This window comes from Octodon degus, unplaced genomic scaffold, assembly GCF_000260255.1.
Source record: "Octodon degus isolate 3935 unplaced genomic scaffold, OctDeg1.0 scaffold00119, whole genome shotgun sequence".
NCBI lineage: Eukaryota > Metazoa > Chordata > Mammalia > Rodentia > Octodontidae > Octodon > Octodon degus.
This window is the reverse complement of record NW_004524695.1, coordinates 2,089,498-2,097,420: the sequence shown is the minus strand read 5'-3', so window position 1 is coordinate 2,097,420 and position 7,923 is coordinate 2,089,498. Positions and strand designations below refer to the sequence as shown.

Genomic DNA, 7,923 nt, shown 5'->3' with positions numbered 1-7,923 from the left:
ATAATCTCTAAAGGCAACCAATTGGCAAAAGGGACACCTAGGTCTGTTTGCCTCACTGAAAACAGAGCTCTGTGGCAAAAGGGACACCTAGGTCCATTCATCTCCAGTTGAAATCTCCCAAAATCTGACTTGGAGGGCGTCCCACTCCAAGGACTCGGAGACCGGAGTCTGCGAGTCAACACCACAACCAAAACCAATTTGAGTACTCACTATGAAACTATCAAGAAATCACCAAGAAACCATTAAGAAATCAAGAAAACAGAACAAAAGCAAAGAGGCAAAGTGAAAGGAGAGGCTGACACGGTGATCATAGTTTTTTTTTAAATCAGTAAAGCCAAATCAAAACCAATGATTCACATTTGAGATTAAGCCGGCATAACAAAATTTAGGTTGAGGGCTACCTTCCAGGGTGGCGCGCCGAGTCCAGGGTCCTACGGGCAGCTTGAGTGGGGGGTTCTCAGGGAGCGGGACCGCGATGGCGGCCCCGCGGCCGGGATGTTTCGAGAGTTAAGTAAGTGGTTTGGCCTGCAGTCACCAGGGACTGACGGCGAGACGTGGCCGGAAGACACTCCGCCCGAGCAGCGCTCCGAGACGGCGGCGCAGCCCACGGAAGAGCAGCGTCCCGAGGACCAGGAGCTCCTCCACCAGGCCAAAGGCCTCGGCAACTATCTGTTCAACTTTGCAAGTGCTGCCACCAAAAAGATAACTGAGTCAGTTGCTGAAACAGCTCAGACGATAAAGAAATCCGTAGAAGAAGGAAAAATAGATGACATCATTGACAAGACAATTATAGGAGACTTTCAGAAGGAACAGAAAAAATTTGTTGAGGAACAACACACAAAGAAGTCTGAAGCAGCCGTACCCCCTTGGGTGGACAGTAACGATGAGGAAACCATTCAGCAACAAATCCTGGCCTTAGCAGCTGACAAGAGGAATTTCCTTCGTGACCCTCCAGCTGGCGTGCAGTTTCACTTTGACTTTGATCAGATGTACCCTGTTGCCTTGGTCATGCTGCGAGAGGATGAGCTGCTGAGCAAGATGCGCTTCACCCTGCTTCCCAAGCTTGTGAAGGAGGAGGTGTTCTGGAGGAACTACTTCTACCGCGTGTCCCTCATCAAGCAGTCAGCGCAGCTCACGGCCCTGGCCGCTCAGCAGCAGGCCTCCGGCAAGGAGGATAAGAGCGGCAGTGTGGGTGCTGACTCGCCGCTGACAGAGGCAGTACGGCCCAAAACGCCACCTGTTGTAATCAAATCTCAGCTTAAAACTCAAGAGGATGAGGAAGAAATTTCCACAAGCCCAGGCGTTTCTGAATTCGTCAGCGATGCATTCGATGCCTGTAACTTAAATCAGGAGGATTTAAGGAGAGAAATGGAACAACTTGTGCTTGACAAAAAGGAAGAGGAGACAGCCACCCTGGAAGGGGATTCTGCCGACTGGGAGAAAGAACTGCAACAGGAGCTTCAGGAGTACGAGGTGGTCACAGAGTCGGACAAGCGGGATGAGAACTGGGATAAGGAAATAGAAAAAATGCTTCAGGAAGTAAACTAGTTGCCTACTGCAATAAACAGATAGCCCTTGCCGTTCTGCACGCTCCCACGGAATCTCAGTGTTGACACTCAATCGGAAGGCACAAAAATTCTTTTCCTCAAGCTGAAACTTGCCTCTTCTACTTCAAAAAAAGTACATAGAACAGTTATTCTAATAATCATGAAAGGGGTGTTTGATGTAATATTTTCTTGATATGAATCACATGACAGTTCTTTTAGGCAATATAGATATTTTTGCCACAGAAACATAGGTAAAATTTTTAGAGTTCTGTTTTCCACAAGATCAAACATATCATTTCTTCTTCACTTACAGTTCTGTAAGCATTTGTGTTCCTCGCTATATTATTGTTGATACATGGATGTTAAAGTTCTTACTGAATAATTACCATCAAAATGACCAAATTATACCAAAGAATTTAAGAGGAAACACTGTCAGAACTGTTTTCTTGATAGTTTTTTTTTTCTAAAGTCCCATCTGAAAGCCAGAAGTTAAGATAATGAAGCTGATTGGAGACACCAGGTAGGCATGGTGGTGCCCATCTTTAATCCTAGCACTCAGGAGGCTGAGGCAGTAGGATCACCCTGAGTTCAAGACCAACCTGAACTACATAGCAAGACTGTCTCAAAAAACAAACAAAAATGTAGATAAATAAAGTTGATGAGAATGCTACAGTAAAAAAAAAAAAAAAAAATTAGGTTGAAATTTACTTACCACTCAAAAAGAAGAGGCCTGGGCTGGTGTGATGGCTCAGTGGTCTAAAGCACCTACTTAGAACAAGCTTAGCAAAGCACAGGGACTGTGGTTCAATCCCCCAGCACCACATGCCAGCCAGCCCCACCCCCTGGTGGGCTGAGCTGGACACACACACACACACACACACACACACACACACAAGTAAATAAATAAATTTAAAAAAAAAATAAATCCTTGATCCATTTTGACTGTAGTTTTGTGCATGGTAATAGACATGTGTGTAATTTTAGCCTTTAGCATGTGGAAAGCCAGTTTTTCCAGTACCATTTATTTCTATTTTTAAATTTTTTTATGTATTTAGTACAGGGTCTACAGGGTCTCACTGCACAGGTCAGACTTGTAGTCATCCTCCTGTTTTCAGTCTCGCAAGCCTTAGGATTACAGGCTCACACTACCACACCCAGTCTCATTCACTGTCTCAGCTCACCCTGGGGGTGGGACTGGCACAGAACCCAGGGGATCAAACCCCAGTCCCTGCACCTGCCTAAGCAGGCACTTTAGTCTGCTGAGCTATCTGACTGGCCCTGCAGCACTGTTTATTAAAGAGGCTATCTTTCTTCCAATGAACATGCTTGGTCCCTTTATCAAAGATAAGGTGGATGAGTGTGTTTGTAATTGTGTCTGAATCTTCTAATCTGTTCCATTAATCCTCAGGTCTGTTTTTTTGCCAGTACCATGCTGATATTTTTATTTACTTATTTGTTTTTGTGGTATTGGGGATTGAGCTCAGGACCCTGCACTTGCCAGGCAGGCACTTATTCTACTGAGCTATCTCCCCAGCTGGTAAGGTTTATTTATTTATGTTTTATTTTTTGCAACCATGCTGATTTTATCACTGTAGCTTTGTATTACAATTTCAGGTCAGGGATTGTGATGTCTCCTTCCTTTCCTTTGTTACCCAGGATTGCTTTTGCTATTCTGGGTCTCTTCTGGTTCCACATGAATTTGAGGAAAGTTTCTCTAGCTCTGTGAGGTATACTAATGGTATTTTAATTGTGATTACATTGAATCTGTGTAACAATTTCGGGACTATGTCCATTTTCACAGTGTTGATTCTTTCTATTCAGGAGCAAGGCATATCTTTCCATTCTTTAATCTCTTTTCTCAGAGTACCATAATTTTCACTGTATGAATCTTTTACTTCCTTTGTGAGATTGATTCCTAAGTATTTCTTTTTTTTTTTTTTTTCCTGTATTTTAAGGAAGGGTCTACAGGGTGGTCAGGGTCTCACTACTAGATTGGACTCATAGTGATTCTCCTGTTTACAGCCTCCAAGTGTTGGGATTACAGGCATGCGTCACCACACCATCTCAATTGCCATCTCCATGTGCCCCGGGGGCAGGGCTGGCACAGCAGGCCCACGGATCAAACCCCCAGCCCCTGTACTTGTTTGTAGGTGCTTTAATTCACTGAGCTATTTGGCTGGCCCCTAAGCATTTCATTTTTAGGGGGGTGTTATTGTGAAAGGCACAGTTTCCTTAATTTCTCTCTCAGTGTATTCACTGTTTGTGTACAAAAATGCTACTAATTTTTGGGTGTTGACTTTATATCCTATTACATTAATGAATTTGGTGATTAAGTCTACAAAGCTGTTGGTGGAGTTTTTGGGGTCCTTTATGTAGAGTATCAGGTCATCTGCAAATAATGATAATTTTGCTTCTTTTCCAATCCTTATTCCTTTTATTTCTCTCTCTTATCTAATTGCTCTGTCTAATGTTTCCAGAACTATACTGAATAGGAGTGGAGACTGTGGACATGCTTGTCTTGCTCCTGATTTTAAAGTGAAGGCTTTCAGATTGTTTTTTGTTTGTTTTATTTTGTTTTTGCCTATTTAGTATGATGTTGACTGTTGGTTTCGCATAGATGGGGTTTTTTTAAAATTTTATTTATTTATTTGTGTGTGTGTGGCCAGTTCAGCCCACCGGGGGGCGGGGCTGGCTGGCATGTGGTGCTGGGGGATTGAATCACAGTCCCTGTGCTTTGCTAAGCTTGTTCTAAGTAGGTGCTTTAGACCACTGAGCCATCTCACCAGCTGCATAGATGGTTATCAGGTTGAGATATATACCTCCAATTGTGATTTTTCTGTAGGGGTCTATCAAGAATGAGTGTTGGACTTTGTCAAAAGCTTCTTCTTCTTTTTTTTTTTTTTTTTTCTTCTCATCTACTGAGGTGATCATGTGGTTTTTGTGCTTGGCTCTATTGATGTGGTGTACTACATTTATGGATTTCCAAATGTTGAACTATCCCTACATTCCTGGGATGAAACCCACTTAGTTGTGGTATATAATCTTCTTGATGATTTGCTGCACTTGGTTTGCTCATATTTTATTGAGGATTTTTGCATTTATATTCATTAGACAGATCGGCCTATAGTTCTCTCTTAGTTGGATCTGTTTCTGATTTGGGCATCAGAGTAATACTTGCCTGCAGGAATGAGTTTGGAGAATTGCTTCCCTTTCAATTTCACTGAAGAGTTTGAGAAAAGTTGGCATTAAATCTCTAAATTTCTTGTAGAATTCAGCTGTGAATGCATTGGGACTGGGGCTTTTCTTTGTTTGAAGGATTTTTATTACATTTTCAATTTCATTTCCCATTATAGAGTTCTTCAGAGTTTGTATATCTTCTTGACTCAGCTTTGGCATTTCATATATATTTAGGAAACTGTCCATTTCCTCTGTGTTTTCCATCCTGTGAGAGCAAAGATTTTGGAAGTAAATATTGTTGATTTTCTGAATTTGTTTTTTTTTTTTTAATATTTTTCATTCCCATTTTATTTTATTTTACTTTATTTTGAGAGTTTCAGGGGTTTTGCAATTTTATTTATTTATTTATTTATTTATTTATTTATTTTGTGTGTGTGTGGCCAGTTCAGCCCACCAGGGGGTGGGGCTGGCTGGCATGTGGTGCTGGGGGATTGAACCGCGGTCCACTGTGCTTTGCTAAGCTTGTTCTAAGTAGGTGCTTTAGACCACTGAGCCATCTCTCCAGCCCCATATTCTTTCTATTATTTTTTATCTCCATTGCATTAATTCCTGCTCCATTCTTTATAATTTCCTGTCTTCTTTGGGCTTTGGCTTGACTTGCTTCCCTTTTTCTAGTAGCTTGAGGTACAGCAGAAGATCATTTATTTGGCCTTGTTCTGTTTTCCTAATGTGCAAATTTACTGCTATAAATTTTCCTCTTAAGTCAACTTTCATTGTATCCCACAGATTTCAGTAAATTGTAGCTGCAATTTTGCTTGATTGTAAAAATTTCTTAATTTCTTCTTTAATTTAATCTGTGATGCACTGGTTGATTAGGTGGTTGTTATTTAATTTCCATGCGTTTATGGTGTTTTTGTGGTTTCTTTAGTCAATAATTTCAAGTTGCATTGCATTGTGGTCAGATAGTATGCATGGGATAATATCAGTTCTTTTGCATTTATTTAAGTATGCTCTATGTGCTAGTATATGGTCTATTTTGGAAAACATCCCATGTATAGCTGAGGAGAATATGTATTCTGTTGTAGCTGGATGAAACAGTCTGTAAAGTTCTATTTTGGTTTCTTTCTTTCTTTTTTTCTTTTTTTTTTCCAGCAGAACCAGGGATTGAACTCAGGCCCTTGTGCTTGCCAGGGAAGCATTTATTCCACTGAGCCATCTCTGCGGCCCTGTAAAGTTCTATTAAGTCCATTTTTTCACAAGTTTGGTTTACTTCTGTTATTTCTTTGCTGAATTTTTTCCTAGTTGATCTTTCTCTTTGTGACAGTGGCATGTTGAAGTCTGCCATTACAATTGTATTATTGCTTATTTGATATTTCTTGTCTGTTAAAATTTGTCTTATAGAGGTGAGTGCTCTTACATTGAGTACATATTTATATCTCTTCCTCTTGTAGTTTTCCCTTAACAAGTATGTAGTGAACTTCTTTATCTCTTTGAGTTACTTTTCATTTGAAGTTGATACTGCCAGCAGCCAGAATAGTTACCCCTGCTTTTTTCTGATTTCCTGTGGCACAGAGAATTGTTTTCCATCCTTTGACTTTCAGTCTATGAATTTCCTTTTGAGTTAGATGTGTTTCTTATATGCAGCATGTTGTTGGATTCTGTTTCTTAATCCACTGTGCTAGTCTTTTTCTTTTTTTTTTTTTTTAATTTTATTTATTTATTTGTGTGTGTGTGGCCAGCTCAGCCCACCAGGGGGCGGGGCTGGCTGGCATGTGGTGCTGAGGGATGGAACCGCCGTCCCTGTGCTTTGTGAAGCTTGTTCTAAGTAGGTGCTTTAGACCACTGAGCCATCTCACCAGCCCTCTAGCAGCTTTTAATATTTTATTCTTTTGCTGAATTTGTTAGATCTTTATTATGTGTCTAGGTGTAGATTAATTTTTATTGTGGCTGTTTGAAGTTCTATATGCCTTGCTTAATGTATGTTAGAATCTTTTCTCACATTTGGAAAATTTTCTGCTAGTACTTCTGCAAATAGCCTTTCTATGACATTTGTACAGTCTCCTGCTGCTTCATTGACACCGATCATTCTTACACTATTTTTCTTTGTGTCATCTTGTAGCTGCTGAATTATTATTTCCTGGTTCCTTGTTAATTTAAAAAGTTCTTTTCTTTCACATTCATTAGCTGTACCACAGTTTTCAAGGCCTGAAAGCCTATCTTCAGTTTCATTTAGGTGGTTTTGCCAGCTTTCGATGAAATTCTTTTCTTTTTCTTTTTTCTTTTTTCTGTATTTTTAAGGAAAAGTCCACAGAGTGTTCAGGGTCTCACTACTAGATCACACTTGTAGTGATCCACCTGTTTATAGCCTCCCAAAAGCTGGGATTACAGGGTAGCCCCACCATGCCCAGTCTCAATTGCTGTGTCAGTGCGTCCCAGGGGTGGGGCCAGCATGACAGGCCTGGGGATCAAAACCCTGACCCCTGCACCTACTTGCAGGTGCTTTAATCCGCTGAGCTATTTGGCTGGCCCTGGAATTCTTAATTTCTTGGATATTTGTTTGAATCTGTTTTATGCATTCTAATTCTCTCCTGTGTTGTTCATTCAGCATTTCCATCATTTTTCTATTCTCCTCTATTTTTTTAATCAGTGACTTCTTTAGCTGTGCTGAGCAATTCTTTTATAATTATTATCATTTCTTTTATGACCTGAAAGATTTTTTCTGATCTTATTTCTTCTATAGCCTGATGGACTTGTTTCTTTACTTCAATTGCTATCATTTCAGAAATCTCACTTGTGTTATTATCAAGTTCTTGTATGTCTTTATCTCCTGGATTTGTTCTAAGTGGGCTGGAGGATTGAGGTTGCCTTGTACTCCTGCATTTTGGCATTTTTGAAGCTCCCAATAATCACCCAGACTTAGTAGTGATTGGAGAGTGGTGGGGCACAGGTCAGTGAGGTTTCTGCTACAGTGGGGGCAGGGTAGGCCTCACCAAGGCTCTACTGGCTGATACGCAACAAAGCTTCAGTGTAGGTGGTGGGTGTGGGCTGGATTCACCAGGATCCCATGGGCCGCCCAGAATCCTCCCAAGTTCTTAAAAGGGTGGACCACTGTCAGCACAAGAGCCACAGCTGTGTGCGGGGGGGCCAAGGGACACAGCTCACCAGAGTCCCACAGACTGCCCAGAGTCCTCCAAAGTTC

General features: G+C 41.1%; 1 pseudogene; it reads left to right on the top strand.

Moving 5' to 3' along the window:
• Positions 1-421: 421 nt before the first annotated feature.
• LOC101576011 lies at positions 422-2,144 on the top strand (annotated as a pseudogene).
• Positions 2,145-7,923: the final 5,779 nt, after the last annotated feature.